We start from the raw sequence: 20,791 nt of genomic DNA on the forward strand, positions 1-20,791 counted from the left end.
TATATTCTTTTCCTCAGTAATTGACCTTGGTGTTCATACATAACTTGAGGAACTATGGAGAAGCATCTTATGTTGTACTTTCTTGCATTAACGTATTCTTCCTGCCTGTGTTTCATCCTAGAATCAACTTACTTGTCTCTCTCCCATCTCCTTTCTTAACCAAAATAATCACAGCAAACCTCATAGTAGGCCTTAAAAACTCCTATCACCAATCATACTTACTTGAAATACTAAAATATAATGTTAGTTATATTACTTATGAGCGTGAACTCTGGAGTCAAACCAATGTGAGGTTGAATCCTGCTTTGCCATTGACTACTTGGGTAACCTTGGGTATATTTCTGCCTTAAAGTATCCTTTCACTACCTTTAAAATGAGATTACAATACAATAGTAACTTTCTACTAAGATGATTATAAAGATTAAAGGAAATAATATACCCAAATCCTTTGGCAAAGTGACTAGCATACAGAAAGCACTCAGTAAAAATTAGCAATTATTATTCTTATTGTAAAGGTGTTTCCATTAAGACCAGGATCATGACAATCCTGTTAATAATCTCATTCATGCAAACCTACTAATACATGAGACAGAAATAAGATATGGAAAACAGGAGACAAAAATTTCATATTAATAAGTAAAATTATTGTCTACGTAGAAAAACAAACATATTTAGAAAAATTGAAAAATTGTTAGAAAATATGAGAGTTGTTAATTGAGTCAATGTAAAATAAATATACAACAATTAGTAACTTTCTGGCATAGTAGTGATAACCAGTTAGAAATATGAAGCTCCCTCCCCAGGTAAAAGATGAGGCTGTCTTTCCAGGCTAAAAGCCCTTCAGAACGACCCAAGATATGCATTCTAGCCCTCCAGATGAACAGGAGTCCAAGACTCTACATATAGCACCTGCTCGATAAATACGTACCAAAGTCACACAGGAACGCCTTGAAGAAAGAGACAGTTATGCTCCAGTGGACTATGTTTTCACTTGAGGAAAAAAATATCCACCAACTGCTCTAGAATGACTGATTCAATTCAATTCAAAATAGCACTAAAATATAAGCTATCTAGGAATAAACTCATTGAGTAATAATGTAGACTCTGTATGAAGAAAACAGTAAAACTTTAACAGGAGACATAAAAGAAGACTTGGATAAGTGGAAAAATGTGTCATCTTCCTGGAAAGGAGGAATGAATACTGTCAACACTTTTATTCTTCTCAAATGAATGTACATATTTAATGTAATTCTAATCGAAATCATGTTGCTGCTGTTGTTTTCTGGAAACTTGACCAAGTATTCTAAAGTTCATTCTGAATAATAAATGCAATGAGAGAGCTAAAAAAAAATTTTTAAAAAAAGAGCAGTAAAGCAGGCTTTTCTCTAGCAGATATTGTAATGCACTATAAAGTTATGGTAATTAAAACAGGATGTTCTGGGGTAAGAATTGCAGACAAATGGGGTTGAAATAGACCAGAAACAGACTAGTAAAAATAAGAGTTTAGGATGTGGATATGGTCAAAGTTGGATTACATATTAGTTGAAGAACTGACAGTTATGCAATAAATGATGTTGGGTTACCTGGTTAACTGACCAGGAGAAAAGACAGCAAATTAAATTCCAGAGGGAAAAGAGTAAAATGAAAAAATAAAAAACATATAAATAAAAGGAGAAAATGCAGAGTAATATTTATCTGATCTTGGAATGGGGAGGCTTTGTAAGCATAAAAGAAAAGAGTGATAATTTTTATTATGTAAACATTTAAAAATTCTTTATGTCAGAAGTGTAATAAACAGACAAATAATGGAAACAACAGCAAATAATGAAGTGGAAAGATATTTTTGACAAATCTAGTGTAAAAGGCTTTATATCTTTAAGAAATTAACAGTTCACAAAAATAAGAAATAACCTAACATTCTACTAGGAAAAAAATGAGTTTGGTTCATGAGCAATTAATGGAAGATATATGTTACCAACAAATACATGAAAAAATTATAGTCATATTTGTCAGCAGAGAAGTCCAAATTAAAACAATACTGAGACACAACTGGTAAATATTTTGAGAAGCAATAATGCTGGCGATGATGTTGGTGGTGATGTTGGTGATGATGAGATGAATTCCAAACAGCAACTGCCTCTGCCTTTTGAGGGGGTGTAAATTATTACCACCACTTTGGAAATCAATTAGATAACATGTATCAATATCTTAAATAATTTTTAAAACTTGACTTAATACTATTCTAGAAAGACATCTTAAGGAAGTTATCAGAGACAAAGATAAAACTTTATGTAAGAGTATGTTTATTCTGATGTTGCTTATAAAAATAAAAATTTGACTCATCTTAAATTCTCAATTATAGATTCATGGTTAGACATCCTATGATATGGCCATCAAAAATGATGTTTTCAATATGTAATGTAGGGGAGAATGCTTTTGATCTAATATTAAGTGAAAATATTGGAAAATATACTTTGGATTAAATGTGGTACCTAACACCCAACCAAAGACAATAAAGACATAAAAATGATTTGAACCCCAGAGGATGAAGAGAATGAAAAAGGGGGTGACATCGGTGAAGAAATGTCAACTACATTTTGTAATCTCACAAGAGAATAAACAATGGTAACTGACTTGGCACAGCATTAAAATAATAGTGAAATTTGACCTTGTGGGGGAGGAATCAACAAGAAGCAGGCTGTTTTGCACTGCCAAATTCTGGAAATACTCAGGAATTAGAGGTACCAGGTATCTTAGAAGGTGAGGGTGTGGGGTGGAATGGAAAATAAATGAACAGGCTGAAATCATACAGAAAGAACAAAGAGACCAGATCCCATTAGACGAAGGCAGAAAACAGGTAGTTTGGGTCCTAATGAAGTTGAGCCAGAAAAGATCTAGATTTGAGGACAATTAGGCACCATGGAGGAACAGGTACTATGCAATAATGAAAATAAGGAAGTTTCAAGAGAAAGTCTGCAGACTGAACAGTGAGACCTCAGATCTCTTTTCACTTCCAAATGTTGGCAGCATGCCTATCCTTTGCCAGAGAGGAGAGCAAAGATTCCTTTCTGGGGAAACTGACCAGTTCAATAGAAAAGGCTTCACTCATCATGTCACACTGCAGTAAAGCCAACCACTTGTAACTCCTTCTCATGCTCCTAGACCTTCCAGTCAGCCTTGGATGTTTTACTCTTACAGGGAGCAGATGACCAGATATTACTGGAAGGACTCTAATATGAAAGAGAGACTAAAACAGAAACAAAAAATAATTGGAGAAAACTAAGGCAATGTAGAGCAGAGGAAAACATTTAAAAAAAGTCTTCTTATTTTGAGAGGTAAGATAACATATTGCATTCATGATATAGGAACAAACTACTACGGGAAGGAACATTCAGAAAATCAGAATGAGCTCTTGGAAGTTAAAAATATGAAAGCAGAAATTAAACTTAATGGAAGAGTTGGAAAATACATTTGAGAAAAATCTCTGAGAAATTAAGTAAAAAAAAAAAAACAGAGATGGAAAATAAGAGAGGAAAAAAACCCAAGAAAATGTGAAGAGCAGCCCAAGAAGTCCAATATCCAAACCATACAAATTTCAGAAAGAAATACCAGATAAAATGGAGTAAAGGGAACCGGTAAAGAAATAATACAAGAGAATTCTCTTGAACCAAAAGATATAAATTTATAGATATAACGGCCCACTCACTTAATGCCAGCCTAATGAATGAAACGCATATGTGCATGCACACACACACTCACACACACACACCTAGACACATCACTGAAAAACTTCAGAACATTTGGAACAAAGAAAACTTATGAAACTATTCCAGGAAGAAAACAAAGAAACAGGTCATATGCAAAGAATTGAGAATCACATTGGAAAACACCACTTCAAGCTAGAAAAGAATAGAGTATTGTATTAAAAATTTTGACTGATTGTCAACCTAGAAGTCAATATCCAGCTACTGCCTCTCACTGCCATGGGAGTAAAACTAGTAGGCATCTCATAGGATTAACTAAGATAGTGAATGTAAAGTTGATCAAATTTTGGAGCAGAACAAAATATTTTTATATTGCAAGGTCTTTACAAGTAGCTCAGAAAGTTACTAAAGGATGTGCTCCATAAAAACAAGAGAGTAAAACAAGAAAGAAGATATGAGTTCCAGGAAATAAGAGGTCCAAACCCAAAGAGGCAAAGGATATTCCTGAGGTGATGACAAAAGAGAGCTCTAGGATGTCAGCTAAGTGAATGCCTGAAGAGAAGCCAGTCAGAGCAAGAGGATTAAGGGCTCCTGGTGGGATGCCTCCCAGAAAGAAATGGAATGGATCAGTTGTCTGATGAGTTTGAACGTATTTAGAGGTATGTTTTAGCTCTGACAAAGAATTTCTCATTGGGTCAGGAAAAAGCAAGTAAAAACATTAAGACAATTATTAACTCTAGGGCAAACAAAAATGTATGTAAAAAAGAAAATTTAATTATGAGACATCACAGAGCTCAGCAGTGAACAAAATCTAAAATACTTATCATAACATAGATATTATTTATTTAACAAAAAACCCCCTGTGAAATAGCTATATTGGGAGGATGAAGGGAGAGGAAGTCTATGTGTGGATTGGGGTGAGGTAAGTTGTAATTCTCCCCTTCCATTTGGAGTCAGCAGATAATATCAGATGCAACAATCTGGTTAGATAGGCCTGTTATAATTTACAAACAAGGAAATGAGCCCAGGGGTTGGATGACTTGTTCAAGATTTCACAGCAAGCCCGTGGTAGAGCCAGAACCAGAACCTAGCTGTCTGGCTCCCTAAACTTGGTGCTGAACTGTGGCAGAAAGGTCTGTCAAAACATATCCTCTGTCTTTCTCTGGCTCTTCCCACAAATTCAAATTTCAGGAAGTTCCTTTCTCCATAAACTCGTATTGAATTAAAATGGGTAGCCAGTGATTTTTATTAGGTATTCCATGTGAGTTTCATTCTAAGAGGCAGGAATTGTGCTGTTAAGAAAACTATTTTGTAAGAAGAGGTAGAATTAATATATAAATTGTGATTTGGGGGGGCTGGCTGTGTCGTTACTCAGGATCCGGGTTTGAGGGCTGACTCTTCCACTGATTAGCTGTGTGATCTTGGACAAGCTACTTCATCTATTCAAGCTTTGGTTTTCTCATCTGTAAAGAGGGAATAAAAAGAGTGGGTATCTCATAGATTAAATCAGACAATGAATTTAGAGGGATGAATACAGTGCCTGGCTCATATAAGAGCTTAATCAGGTTAAGGATTGTGGCAGCAGTGCAAACACTGTTGTGGGGTAGGGAGCAGGGGAGCAGTTGATCCCAGTAACCCACTACAAATATTATACTTTCTAAACGTATTTGTATTGTTAAAATTACATTACATGCTGTTGGGAACTATGACATAAAAGTGTAGAAGGAGGATGGAGATATGTAGAGAGAAACTAGCCAAAGTGGCATGGTACCAGTTTTAGGTCTCATGCCTTCACCAACCGCTGGCATGGGTTAGAACCTGGCCCTACCTCTGGTAGTGGTATTTAACAAGGGAGCAGAACTGGTAGTAGTGATATAAGATTTGTTATTTCTTCCAGTTATCTCCAGAATACTTCATGGGACATCGGTCAATATGAAAGTCGTTTTGAGAATTATTTGAAAATTTCACGGGTGATAGTTCTGAGCAGTTAAGCAAAAGTGGGAGGCTTGGCCTTGCTCCTTTGCCTTTAGAGGTGACTCCAGTGGAGACCATCACCAATCACACATTTACACAAGGAAACAGAACGGACCACTAGGTTGCTTGCTGTATAATGTGAGGCCCGGATGCCAATTTCTTTGTTTTTAAGAAACACACCAGTGATGGTACAGAGTATTTTTAAAACATGATGTATTATTCGATGACAAGCCCTACTCTCTGATATATGAGGTGGAGATGGGTTCATATAAACCTGAGGTTTTCTGCAAAGGGGGGAGTATTTGTCTTCCCCTCTAAGGAAATGTTGCATTTCTCTCTCTCACCTGAGACTGCTACTTGGCTTCTGGGACTGGAAAAGGAGGGAGGGGATGCATAGGGCTTACCTAGGTGTCTCTGGAGCGAAAAGCTGGAATCTGTGAGGGGTACCAGGAGAATCTTCCTTCTGCTTTCAGGGAAAGCACTCTCTGCCACTTAGGAAAGGTGGGAGCTTCCCATTCGTTGTCCTCTGTTCATGCTTGTGGTTCAAAAAACTCAAACATCTGTCTGTGCAGAGTGAGGGATGTAGGAAACGCTTGGTCAGGCAGATGCTTAAGGACCAAAGCATCCAATTATTTGCCTCCCACTGCACTGGGCAAATATTTTCAGTCAGTGGGAGTTACACAGGGAGAACACTTTATCCAGAATTTCAGAGAATTCTGCAGAAGAATGGGAGAGCAAGGCTGATTTCACAGTAGAAAGATCAGGGGAGGGAATCGAGGGAAAAGGATCAAGCAGGAGAAATGACTTTCATGGAGAAAGGTGATATAAAGAAGGAAATAATTGGGAAATCAGGGAGAAGGCAGCTTAGGTAATAAGCTGCTGGTGTGTGTGTGGTGGTTTACAATCAATTCTCTTGGCAAACCTGCAAACATAATTGTATAATTATTCCCGGTGACAGATGAGGAAACTGAAGGATGGAGAAGTTGGTTCTCTGTAGGGTGTCCAAGCTCGCACAGGTAGTGGTAGGAAGTGTCTTCTCAGGTCCTTCTGGCTCCAAAGGCTATCATTTTCCTTCCCCCATGTGAGAGGAATGTTACTTCTTTTCTTTTCAAGGTGTTTCTAGTTAATGCTGGAAATCCTCTTTGCTGGGATCCTCCCTTCCCATTGTTTGCTGGCCCATCCACTGTTCCTTCTGGTAGTGATTAGCTTTTGCAAAACCCTCTACACAGATGAGGAGGAGGATCTGGGCGTCTAGGCTGAATGCTGTCTCCATGTCTCTCTGTGGCTGTGGTACTGGATACCCCCCAGTGATGTCAAGGGGTCCAAAGACATCACAGACATTCCCCGCCTTCTCTCCTCTACCCCAACATACTCACACTCCACAAACTGGGACACACAGTTGGCTAACAATTCCTTGTGATTGCCTTAAAGAGGAGAGGCCAGTTTAATGCTAGTCCTTAGCATTGTTATTTTATTTTGTGAGGAAGATTGGCCTTGAGCTAACATCTGTTGCCAATCTTCCTCTTTTTGCTTAAGGAAGATTGTTGCTGCACTAACATCTGTGCCGATGCTCCTCTATTTTATGTGAGATGCCCAGCATGGCTTGATGAGTGGTGCTAGGTCTGCACCTGGAATCCAAACCTGCAAACCCTGGGCCGCCGAAGCAGAGCACGCGAACTTAACCACTATGCCACCTGGCCAGCTCCCAGTCAGTAGCATTAAATGATCCAAATCCTGGCTCTACCTCTTAGAAGCAGTGAGAACTTGACAATTACTTAGCCTCTTTGTGCTAACCTTTGTGTTTCCCCATCTGTAAAATGATGATAATAATAGTAGCTGTCTCATAGTGCAGCCGTGAGGATTAAATAAGAAAATCACATCGTCATCATCATCATCATCGTCGTCATTATCATCTCACTGCCAGCCACAAAGAGCCTGCGCTTCGTAGGTGCTCACAGCATGTTGGCTATTTTCACCTGAGATTGGTTTCAGCTATTGGAAGTTTGGATTTGCAGGAATAGGAGTGAGTTAAGAGAGGGGTCAGGGTTCAAGAGAAGGAAAAGCAGAAATAAGAGCAATGCTTGTGAACATAAGCTCCCTGCTATGCTTGATGTTTCTCCTCTTGATTCCCGTGAACATTCCACCTACCTTGCTCACACGTAGTGTCACACACACACGCACATGCTTCTCTCTATTTTTATTGTGGACAAAGTCCACCATTCACTGGAATACCCTGAAACCTGTTTCTCAGAAAAACTAAACGTTTTCTGGATCACCTTTCTCTCTTGAATGAAAGAAGATGTCAGGGAGCATTTTAAAAGACATCTGGGCCTCTATGCTGTCCTTGGAGCTATTGTTCATCCATCTCTTTAGTACAACTCTAGCTGGACTTAAATTTGTGATTAAACGCAATTACTCATTGTGACACTGAGTGCTTTAAGGAACTTCCACCTGGTGACATTCCTTTAGCAGATCTCACTTGGCCCACAATTCCCTGTGCAGTTGCATCATGACAATGTTTCTACCTGGTTTTGTCTCCCCGGCACCCATGAGCCCGTCCAGCAGTCATTGAATTGCTCTAGCATCTCTGAGCAAGGCTGAATCACCCTCAGCCTTTTAAAATACCGGGGAACTTTCAGACAGTCATGGTTCAAAATGTTGAGGCTGCTTGCGGTTACCTGGAGAAGTTTGCACGTGCCTTTCAAGAAGGGTAGTTTAGAAATCTTTGATCAATGGGTACACAAGGCCGGTAGATTACCACTGAAGGGATGACAATGTACTGGGAAAAATGGCTAAGCCATTAAGAATCAAGTTTCTCTTTGTGTGTGTGTGTGTTTGAATTCCTGATTTTCAGATTTATAAGAGCAAGTAATTATATCACCAATTAAATGAGTGAAAAAATCTATAAAACTAAAGAAACGCTATTCTTATTGAATAATATATGTACATAAAATTAGAGCAATTCACAAATACAGAATTCTAATGTTATATTTGATGCTTGCAACTGCAAAGCCTGCATTCATATTTTCATTACAGCTCTGTTTTCTTTCAGTTTGAGAGAATGTTTCCCTTAACAAAAAACTCTAATGCTTTATTTTAGCCTAAAGGGATAAATCTCATACGAGATCTGTTTTAAATGATTTTTGGAGGTTTTGAAGAAATAAAATATTTTTATTTTAATCGTTTTTTTTCTTTTTTGTTCTAGGAGAACTCAAACATAAATGAACTTTAAAGGTTGAAACTTTCCACCTGCCTAGTTTCCAGTGAGGAGGCTGCTCAGGAACTGAGAATTGTTCAGAGAGAAAATGAGAGACTTGAGAGGAGGCAGAAGCATAGAGTCTGGCATGGGAAGGGACTTTAGGGTCATTTAGCCCCACTTGCTGCTGTCAGTGACCCTTGGGAAATGTGTGTAAAATCAGTATGCATGTCTAAAATTCAATAGTATATCTAGCCTCATCAATCAAGATATGAATTGGAAGTAAAGTTCCTTCCAGCTTTACTTAAAAATTGTTTAAAATTAAATCAAAATAATATATGCTTATGATATTTTCTTTATTTTTACTATTTACTATTTACTATTTACTATTGTTCAAAAGGACTTGTAAGGAAAAACAGTTGGCCCACCTCTCCCCACTTTGAGCCCTATTCCTTAGTGGCAAATACCATCACCCCTTCTTGCTTTTCAGGCCATAAAAAAACAAAACAAAAACTTAAATACTCTGATTCAAACTGCCGTTTAATATTTCAAATTCTTATGTGATGCTAAATAATTACTTAGAATCCATGGGTGAGTTGTCTTTCTAGAATTAGGAAATGTGGGGATGCGAAAGTTCCTCATGATCTAACGTAACTCGCTTATATGATAAATGAAGAAAACAAAATGTAAAGAGGTGCTGTGACTTGTCCAAGGTCAAACAGTTAGTTGATGACACTCGCTGAGACAAAACGTGGGTCTGATGCCCTTTCCCGTCTACCATACTGCTTCTCAAGATGTGTTTTAACACAATTCAGGCACATCCTGAAATAGTGCTCTGATAGACTAGGTCTGTTCTTCAGACAGACTATTTTAAAATACTAGTTAACAAGAATGCAATGGGAGTGGACCGTTTGTCATTTAGAGACTAGTCCAAATTATACTGTACCTACAAAGATTATAATGTATCTACAAAATTGACCCAGTTTGCCAAGTAAAAAAGAAAGAAACAGGCATTTTGGAACAGAAAAAATAAAGCATTATTCATATAGGGAACCATGTAATATTAGAATACTTGGTAGGAGCTTTCCAATGTTAATAGTAAGTTCCAGTAATATCTTTCCATACTTGATGGTTCCTTCAGTTTGTCATTGGATGAGGAAACCAAGTATTGATGGTTCAGGGAATGTGGAAGACAATGTAATAGAGGAAATCCAAGAGTATAAAGATTGAGGAAATAGAAAGCAGAATTTGGGATGTACGTGTGTGTAGGGGCTGTGTATGTACATGGAAGTGGTGATGGTAAATTAGACGCAAGAGTGAAGAGAGTGTTCTGGAGTTCTAGGAACCCTCTTTAACAGGGGCCGACCCATTTGAAACCTAGTCTTAAGGTCAGAAAGAGTTTGTTTGATCAGGTAGCAGCTAGGCCAGTTGGGTCAGTTTCACAAACTGAAAGAAAACATAATTGGCCTAGACAAGGGGTTGGCGAAATTATTCTGTAAAGGACCAGAGGGTAAATATTTGGGGCTTTGCTGACCATAAGGTCTCTGTTGCAATTACTCAGCTCTGCTGCTGTAGCACAGAAGGGGCTGCAGACCACACATAAACAAATGAGTATGGCTGTGGTTCAATAACACTTTATTTATGGCCACAGACATTTGAATTTTATATAATTTTCATACATCACAAAATACTATTCTTCTTTTAATGTTGTTTTCAACCATTTAAAAATATAAAAAGCATTCTCATGGGCTGTACAAAAACAGGTGGTCAGCTGGATTTGGCCTGTGTGCCCTGGTTTGCTGACCACTGGGCTAGACGTACAAAGGGTTAGGGTCTGTCATTTAAGAAATGATTCTGCTGTCCTAGCAAACGAGGAGGGAGGAGCTGCTACTTTTCTTTCTCCCTGATTTTGTGGTTTCCGGAATCTAAGAACTCTCTGTTTTGCTTTGTTTTCCGTAGACCAGCGGCCTTGACAGAAAACAGAGTAAGGTCTGTGTGTGATCTTTCACTCTAATACCCCATTTCCTGATCCACAAAGCAGTCCAGTGGATAAAACAAAGAGAGTTCTTTACTGCGATCTACAGACCATTTGCTGAATATGTTTGCCATTGTGACTAAGGTGTAGCACTTCTAAAGATTTTTGTTGCTCTCAAGTGCATTCTGCGTTCTGATATAGTTCTGTGTAGGGTACACACTGGTGGGAAAACCTTTCCACGTGTCCTTTGGGTTCTAATTTCCTCCCGTATGTCAGAGGGGCTCTCCTTTGCTAGCAAACCCCAGAAGGGCACTCAGTGAAGAGTGCTTGGCTACGTCCCTCACTGGTCACTGACATCCCTCATTATACTTAGTATAATTCATATCCTAATCCCTACACTGTCTGATTGGTTTCTGGCCCTTTTTATGACAGTAATACCATATACTAATGGCATGCTTTCAAGGTGACGAGTTTCTTCCATAAAAAACTCTGGATGCAGATGGCAGACTGACACTCAGGGAAATCACACAGATAGAAAGTGGTGGAACTATAACTCAAAGCCAAACCGGACTCCAGATGTATTGTTCCTTCTGCTCAGCCACACGGCCTTGCCTCCAGTTTAGAGTTTATCGAGCTTGAGGTCTAAAGCCACTTGTAAACTTTGATGTGATGGGGCCAATTATTCTTAAAATTTATTGCCGGTAGAGAGTGTTTATGCATTTTATTAATGTGCCAGCTTCCTCCTAAGCGAGAGTCATTGACTTGAGTGTAGGAGGGCATCTCATGCCTTAGAAAGTAAAAAATGAATACACACATTCACATTTGTTGAGCAATTAGCCCCTCTTTCCCTCTGTTGACCTGGGGATTCTTGCCTATGGACATTAAAAGAAAATAGATACTTAAGGAAACAAGAGAATTTAAATAAAAGATTAGAATATCACTGTAAGTTCCTTGGAATCTATAGGATGGGTGGAGATATGTACAAATTCTTCATATCTCAACTAATTTAAAAATTAGTTTTTTTTATTTTATTTATTTATTCCATGTGGATGCCTGTAGTATTTACTTTTTGTTTATTTTGCCAACCCATTTTGAAAACCCATGCCCTTGACAATGCCCTCGCTTCTGGGGAAGATACTGGAGAAGACATAAACCTCATTATTGGCCCAAAAAACATGCAGTGTTATTGGAAAAACCAAGAACGCTTGAAATAATTCAATAACGATACAAAACAGTATCACCAGTGCCAACACTAATGGCAGATATTCTGAGCTGGAGGGGATTTCAAAGAAGGAACATGTCAATGTAAACCTAATGTCTGGAAAAGACTTCATGAGAACGCACCAATTTGATCTGGGCTCTGAAACAGGGAGGGTTGGGACAGACAGACAAAATGAATATTTCTTGAGCGTATACTGTGCTGGGCACTGAAGTGCCTCATTTAATCCTACCAAACATCATTATTACTATATCCACTTTGACATTGAGGAAACCATGGCATCTAAGAGAGGTAGGGTAGCTGAGTGGTTAAGATTTCCTGGGGTTGGCTCTGGGAACTACCATTTTACTAGTTGGGTGACCACATGCAAGATGCTGAACCTTTCTTTGCCTTAATTTCTTTCTTTGTAAAATGGAGATCATAATAGTACCTACCTTGGTAGCATTATTGTGATGTTTGAGTGAGTTAATGCATGTCAAGTGCCTGGCATGTATTAGATGCTCAATAGATGCCAGGTATGGTGGTTTCTATCATTACCAAGCACCTTGCACAGATTGGAATGCAGATCTGACCCTAACTCCATGCTCATTTCACTGTAGCGCAGTTGTTGAAGGTGGTCCTAGTGCATCCAGCATCATCAGAAGGCGGGAGGGCAGGGTGAGGTACCATGGCAGTACCATGAGTGTCATGGGGAGAGTGCTGTGATGAAGTAGAAGATTTGAAGTGATGACTGGTGTGAGAGAAAGTTGGGTGTGTAGGGAGAGTACTAGTGTCATCCTTCAGGGCAGGATACGCTGCTCACTAGGCAGTTTGGCCAGGTTATGACTTGGTAAACATTACTACATAACTTTTCCATCGACTTCAATTCCGGCCAGGTCTGTGGGAGTCCTGTTGTAATATCACATGCCTCCCACAATATGCACACGTGTGCACATGTACACACACACACAGTGGCACTCAGGGTAAAGTCCAAATCCTAAATGTGACACAGACTAAGCCATGCATATTTCTCCAGCCTCAGCTCTTATCCCTTGTGCCCACACTGTGCTCCAGTCATACAGAATGAATTTGTAATTCCCTAAAGTCCACTGGAATGTAAGCCCTGTGAGGGCAGGGCTGGTTCTGTCACACCCCACTGCATCCCTACCCCCTAGGGTAGTGCCTAGTCCATAGTAGGTGCTCAGTAAATGATTGTTGAAAGAGTGAACGGATGAGTGACTGAGGGCTCTCTCATGCCTCTGGACTTTTGCATATACAGTTCCCTCAGACTGGAACAGTCTTCCCATCTTCTGTTAACTTGTCAGTCACCTTTTCCAGAAGGCACATCCTGCTTCTTTCTTACCCCTTTCTTAAAATCTGAATCAGATGTATGTAGAACCCATACTTATTCCTTCCTTGGCATTTATCACATCGTGCTGCAATTGCCTCTGTATTAGTTTGTTCACCTCACTAAACCGTGGCTTCCTGGAGAGCAAAACAGAGCTTTCTTTACTCATCACCAAATGCCCTGTGCCTAGTAGAGTGTCACTTTCACAGGAGGGCCCAGGACCTATCTGTAAACACAGTGAGTGGGCACACCACGCACACGCACACACATACCCTTTCAGGAGCTGTTCTGTTCTGGCCCCTCAGAGAGAGTGAGTCACCAAGGTGAGTAACAGGTGACTCAGGACAGTGGCAGATGTCTCTCTCCTCCTTTTCTGGCAGCGGGGGAAGCCCGGCTCAGCCTCCACAGTTATGCTGGCAGTTGGAATTCAGAGAAATCAGCAGCTGACAGCAGAAGTGAAGTGCCTGAGACCCGGAGTCGGTAATCAGCCTCGGGACTTTTAATGAGCGTTCTCCAGAGCGGAGTCGCTAACAAACTGGCCTGGGTTCCCTTGATCAGTTTAATTGGAGGACAGACGGTCTTAAACATTTAAAAAAGCTGACAGAAGGATCTAATTCCCAAGGCTTCCCCTCAAGCTGAACCTGTGCCTCCGAAGCTCGCTTTCTTGGACACGTGCGATGGTACATTTGACCTTTGATAGATTCTGGATCGCTGTGTTCCCAGCTCTGTGTCTGAGCATGATCTTAGTTTCGTCCTTTTGAGCACATACAGAAGGATGCTAAACTCTCCATTAATTCTGATGCCTTGCTACTGGAAAGACATTTAAGCGAGGGAATGCTTTGGGGGTGTTTTGATGCCTGTCTATGCCACAGATTTTGTTTATCTGTTTTTATAAAGCATATTTAAAGCTAACTCTCTCTTTTTGTTCCCTATTTCAGAATCACTATAGAGTTTCCTAGTAATTGAGCTGCTTCTTGGCATTAAGTGCATTTTGTTTTTCTTAGCAAATTAAAATACTTGGAAAATTGAATTTTTGTAGTGCTAATATGTATTATAGAAGCTGATAAATGTGAGATTAATGGCCAAAAAGAGACATTTCAGATGGATAATTTAGATTTTTATCATTTATTAATCATGGAAAGTAAACCTGCTGTATAAGTAATTTTAGTTTTATCAAGAAGATAAATTGTTCTGGCTAATGAACGTATAGATATTCTATGCCAAAGGCATTTGGAGTAATCTGTTAATCATTTAACTGTGTCAGGGCATATGCTATGTCTTCATAAAGCAATTAAAACACATAACTTTCTCCACTGAAATGTGTGTTGGCCTTCACCGCCTAAAGCAAATTAAAATGGCATTTATCTTAGACTAGGTTTGGGTGGCACAGTATCTAAAGGGAAAAAACATGGGAGGCGATAGATGTCACGGCAAAGAAAGACAAGTTCAATCTCTCATACTCGGGGTGAGGTTGCAAATCACTCCTAGAGTGGAGCTGGACTAATGAGGAAGGATTTTCTGGCTCCCAAGTACCTATCAGAGTGGATGGGTTCCTGGCGGAAAATCCCAGGGGACCTTTTCCCTGACCAGTGCCTGGGGATTTACATCTGTAGCTCCCATTAGCACTAATGGGTGCTCCCCGCATATAAACTATCCTCTCACTGATGGAAGAATAGACCCCTGAACGATATTCTTGCTCCATTTATCTGGTATTCGGAGACGGACGGAGGGCTGCATTAACAGGACTTTGATAGCGTTCTGGTGCCATTATGCTAATAGAGATTTGTGTTAGCTCTTTTTCAGAGGGTCATAATTCTACTTTTAAAACTCTCTTTCAGCTGAAACAAATTTTTAAATATTAATATTTTATTTTATCTTTTGCAAACAGTCACCACCACCACCACCACACAAAAAAATGGCTCTTTTACTTACTCGGCAATAGTTTGTGGAAGGTGATTTTCACTCCACATATTTTCCAGACACCCTTCCACCCAATTTTCCCCAAGCTCAGGACTGGGCTTCCGTCATCCTCCCTTGTGTGGCTCTGTCAGTACCGAGTCTTGGCGGACCCCTGTGACGGAGGTGCTCAGCAGAAAGCTTCGGTTGGCACCCGAGGAGGCCAAAGACAAAGAGAGGTGAAGCAGCAGTTTGAGATTTTGTGGAAACCGGAGGCTGAAGTCCACTTGCATTGGAAATCAAATTTCTGATTCCAGAGATGGTAGGAATCTGACAGGCAAGCTCCCCCAGAGCTTCTGGGTAGGAATGGAGGGCACTGATTTCTGTCTGGGTTTCCTTTGTCCGGCAGAGGGCACAGCACACAGTGGTCCCTCAGGAAATGTGTGACGAACTAACAGATGTACAAACGGACTCGTAAGATTGGTGTTGGCTTTTGGCCTTTTCTCTTACTGGCTTCATAACCTCCTCAGGTCTTGCTTTCCTCACCTGTAGCCAAGGGAAGGCAATTTTTTCAGACTTCATAGTGCCTTCTTGAGGAGTCAAGGAGTTCATGCACATGAAGGCCTCGGCTCAAGGCCTGACCTAGAGTAAACCCTCAATAGGTGTTTCCTGTTGGAGCAGTTCCTCCTGGTGATACTCTTTCTTCAGACCAGGGGCCATTCTCAACAGGGACTAACTATACCACTAAATTGGCCTACTAGCAGTCCAGCAGAAGAAAGGTGTGGATTCTGTTAAATGCATCCCTTTTCTTAGCTACCTTAGGCCATTGCAAAACAGAGAACAAGCTGGGCTACATTGGGGTTTTTTGGGGATAGCTTCTCCACCTGAGTTAGGTAGGCACAGGAGGCAATTAGCTAAAGATCAGAATGTCAGTGCTATTGTTGATAAAAGTCTGAATGAAAGATATGGTATAGCTTTGTGGGGAAAAGGCTTTCTAATGCCTGCACACCAGGATTAAACTGGTCAGTGCAATACTGGCAGAGAAAGACTCCTGCATGGGGGAGCAGATGCTGGTAGGCAGGTTCTGGTGAGAAGACCCAGAAGGAACTGAGTTACCCAGTTTGTGTTCCTCTTCCAAACTTGCTAATTAAGTAAGTCCCTTCTCCTACCCTGGGGTGAAGGGAGGTCAACAGTGTTACTCTAAATGACACTTTCCCTCATGGAAACAAGACAAATGGGGAATAAACGTTCCCCCTAAGCAGGTTGTAAGATGTCCCTGAATCCATTCTTTAAAGGACTTGATGAACAGCTTTCTTAATGATACACTAGGACAAAGTCCCCAAAACCTTTTTGTTATAGAGTGATCATCTTTATTTTTGAACCCCAACATCCGCTAACCTGGATTGCATGTGAGGCCCATGAGGGGCAGTTAGGAAAGGAAAAGTGAAGATGGGCAGTCATTTCATAGTTAGCAAGGTGTACATGTTGGCACTTAAAAAATCCAGAAAGGACAATGTTTTATGTAGATGAAATTTGAAAAAAAGGAAAGTGCAGAGGGCATTTTGAAGGAGGAGGGTTGTTACGAAAGGACGAGAGGCAGTGGAGGGGCATGTGGGAGAGGACAGTTGCCTTGTGTGTATGTATATGAGCATCTCGAGTGGGCTTTTTGTCACATTTTCAGGCAGAAACTAGCTCCACGGTATCTTCTCCTAACCCCAGCTTCTGCCCTCTGCTCTCTGACAACTAGCTAGATCTGATTGTCCTGGTTTGCCAACTCTTGGGACAGCTCTGAGTCACCCACCCACGTCAAGGCAATGACTGGGAGAGTCAGTCCCATGCCTTGCTCTCCTTGACTCTTTCCCTCTCGGCCTGTGGTCCACATGCCAAGCAATGGAACTATTGCAATTAGCAAAGGACTCATTGTCACTGAGCCCTACACGGTAGCAGGCCCTGCTGGTCTCCTCCACTTCACCCAGTCTCCACAGGCTTTCTGGGCACAACAAGAATGAATGGCCACTGACTTGTTAGTGAACCAGGGCACCACACTGTAACAACCCTCTCCCCTTCTTTCTTGTTACCATTGAGTTATCTTCCCAATTCTTTGTCCTTATTGGATTCCTCTTCTAAACTTTTTATCCCCAGATAAAATCAGCTTCTTTTCTGGTCACAGTAGTCTTCACTTCTTTTTGGTGCCTGGGGGCCTGGAAAGCCTCTCCTGGGAGGAGAGGGAGGGAGGGGAGGTGCTGCTTGGGCAGTTTGGATGTGGGCGTCTGGCCAGCTCCAGAAGGCTGGCCCACTCCAGAGTCTCGAACACAGATTCCCTGCTGAGTAGCATGTTGATGCCAGCAGACTGCCAGGCGGGCCCCCTGATGTTTGTAATACACAGATCCATATCAGTGTTATGAAGTTCCATATTAATATGATGCTAAATAGGGATTCCGACACTTGCAAGAGGGGGATGGGGAGCACTGAAAGAGGTCACCAGTAAAAATGAAAGCCTTGGGACTGGAATAACAGCAGACTGGCAGGTGACTGTCGAGATGCATTAGCAGTAGGGGGAAGCTCAAACAGCATCTGCCTGCATTATTCTTGGTTCCAGCCCAGTGCCCCCTCTCTCCTCTTTCTCATTGAATTTGATGCTTTATGGAAGCTGCAACGTCATAAAAATAACACTCTGCTGCATCCTTCACCCCGGGATCTCAAAGCCCTCTACGGACATTAATATTTATCGCTAGGAACCTGGGATGTCGGTTGAGAAATATTATCCCAATTTTACAGATGAGGAACTTGAGATGGGGTGGTTAAGTGACTTGGCAGAAGTCACTCCCTACCTACTGAGTAGTGGGGCCATGCCCTGGGCTAGATCCCAGGAAAGTATTCTGAGCCTTGGCAGAATGGGAGAATGCCCTTTGTTTAAACGGAAGAAAACAGAGTGTGCCCTGAACAAGCTGGAGGAAGGCAGGACGAGCCGTCTCATCTCCTCTCTCTGACTTTGATTCCCCTCTTGTCAGGCTTGAGGGAGTCGACTCTCATGGCCTCTTTAGTTTTTCACTTCTCTGCCAACCTTGCCAATTAAATCTGCCAGCTCAGAATCTGTGGCTGGAACGTAGTGGGCAGTTTCAGTTACAGAACTTTCAGGAAGTATGAAAGACCTGCTTGGGAGAAGGACATCTATAATGATGAAGAAGAAGGGCGACCTGCCACAGGAAGACAGGAGAAATACTCTCAGTCTGGAAAGATGGAGGCTGAGAGGAGAATATCATCCAAATCGAAGGAGCCTTGAGGATTTTAGAGAGGTAGACCATTGGATATAAGGCAGAATTCTAGAACTATGGGCTTATTTTCTTCTTTTACCTTCAAATTGTTCAGGAGGAATAAAGGGTAGTTCTACATTTTTCATGTAAATGTGAGAAGTGAGAACTTCTATGTCTTGAAAAATACATGGATTTTAAAAAATGGTTTAAAGACATTGATAGATGAGGCATCAATTTGAAGGCACATATCTGACCATTTGGGTTGATATAGGGAGACAGTGCTGCAGTTTTAGGTTTTAGCTCTGGCTACAATGGAAAACTGGAATATGGGTGGGATGGTGCTTTACTAAGCATTTGCTAAGCATTTATAAAGCTCTGACGATGGGCCATAGACTCTGTGGCACCGGGGATACAGCGCTGCACAGAATGGAGCTTCTGCCCTGCCAGTGGAGGCCCCCAGGCTAGTTGGGGGATGCAGACGTGCAAATGAATAATTATGGAGTTGTGAGATGAGTGCTGCAGAGATTGGTACACTGTGCTGTGGGAGTACAGAGGAAGAGGTGATTTATGTCAGGGAAATTCTACTTGCAGATTATATTCTTCCCAAACTGGCCTTGATGAGGCTGGCACATTTTACCTATTAGGAATTGGATGGTGACCACCTGGTTCATTTTATGGGTAAACAAAAGCTGTTCTGAAACATTTGATCTAGGTGAATGTTAGTCATATCCCATGGAGTTTTAGGAGGTGTCAAGAGTCAAGAGTCTCCTGCCAGGGTGGCAATAGTGGTGTTGTCACCTGTGGCACCCCCTGAGTACCGGTAGGGAAGGACATCAAGGTTGCTCTCTTAGGGCCAAGTCATGACATTTCCTTCTTTCTCAGGTTTTATCAGTAATGTTAGAACAACAGCCTAGAATTGAGTTTGCAAAGGGCTTTGTTTATTGCTAGAAGTACTAATAGATAGTAGGATACGTTTTGTGGTGTGGCGTATTTTGTAGGCCCCAGAGGCTTGTGTGCGAAAGCTTGACCAGACCTGTGGGAGCCATGATCACTTCTTCCCATGCAGTGCCTGAAGATTATATAGATGACGAGGTGAAATAAGCCACATTAAATTAATAATTGAGACTGTGCTCCCCCCACCTCTGTGGAACCCAAGCTCTGGTCAGCTGGCTAGGCCAAGAGAAGGTAGTTGAGGACTCCTCTACCCATATTGGGGAGACCAAAATGGCCTCCTTTGTCTTGATTTCTATTTCAGCTGTAAGCCTGTCCTAGATGCCATATGGGAGCATCAATTTAGAGCAAGCATTTCAAGGGAAAGGCCACAGACACCAGGTTGCCCAAGAGCCTGGATCCAAAGGGAGCACAACAAGCTTACTCAACAGCATGGTCTCTTCCTTCATCATATCCTCCTGTCATACCATGGCTCAGTATAGGATCTTCCTCCTAAGCCTGACTTTTCTCTGAAGGAGAAGCAAGTGCATTGCTTCACAAATATTTATTGTGTTGAGGACAGTTCTTGGCACCAGGAGTGATTGGCACTCTAGTGATTGGTGTGAGTCCCAAGGAAGTCGAAACAGGATGGTTGCTGTCATAAGTTTTATGCAGTTTCTAAGTCAGTTGTGCAGCATTCCCTGTGGCCAAACTTGCTTAGTTCAGTGTGCAGAGTGGAGCTTCTCCCGAGTTGCCTGCATGAATGGAATCTAGTCATCGGCCAAACCTGGCTCCCAGCCAAGGTGGCTGTGCTTCCGCACTGTGAACCCAACCGCCTTTACCCATTGAAGGCTGGAACAGTGAAAACTGGGTCAGTTTGTAGAGAGAGTTTATTAGCAGTACATTAGCATGGTGGCTAAGAGTGTGGATTTGAGAAGGAGGTGGCTCTGGGCTGAATCCCTGTGTGACGTTTGGCACATCCTGTAGTTCTTTGATCCTCTTTTTCTTCATTCTTTTAGACCAAATAAAAAAAGTTTATGCCATAAGGATAATAATAAGAATTGCAAGGGTTAAAGTAATCATGTATGTAAAATATTCAACACTGTGCTTGGTGTATGGTAGATGCCTTCATGTCCTCATCTATAAAATGGGGTTAAATATTATACAGACCTCACAGGATTTTTGTTAGGATTAAATGGGTTAAATTCATGGAAAACACTGGCATGTAGTGATCACTCAATAAATGTTATTTTTACTAGTATGTACTCATTGCTATTATTATGATTGTTTTGGTGAGGAAGATTGGCCCTGAGCTA

The 20,791-nt window shown here is 41.1% G+C and overlaps 1 long non-coding RNA gene across 1 annotated transcript in view; it reads left to right on the forward strand.

Annotated features, from left to right (window-relative positions):
* The window catches only part of LOC124237130 (uncharacterized), a 170,434-nt gene extending 161,279 nt beyond the window's left edge, over positions 1 to 9,155 (forward strand). Inside the window, exon 3 of the long non-coding RNA XR_006887945.1 lies at positions 8,884 to 9,155. This is a non-coding gene — a long non-coding RNA (uncharacterized LOC124237130). The remainder of the gene's footprint in view (positions 1 to 8,883) is intronic.
* The last annotated feature ends 11,636 nt before the right edge of the window (positions 9,156 to 20,791 follow it).

The sequence above is a fragment of the Equus quagga genome, chromosome 3 (genome assembly GCF_021613505.1).
Source record: "Equus quagga isolate Etosha38 chromosome 3, UCLA_HA_Equagga_1.0, whole genome shotgun sequence".
NCBI classification, from domain to species: domain Eukaryota; kingdom Metazoa; phylum Chordata; class Mammalia; order Perissodactyla; family Equidae; genus Equus; species Equus quagga.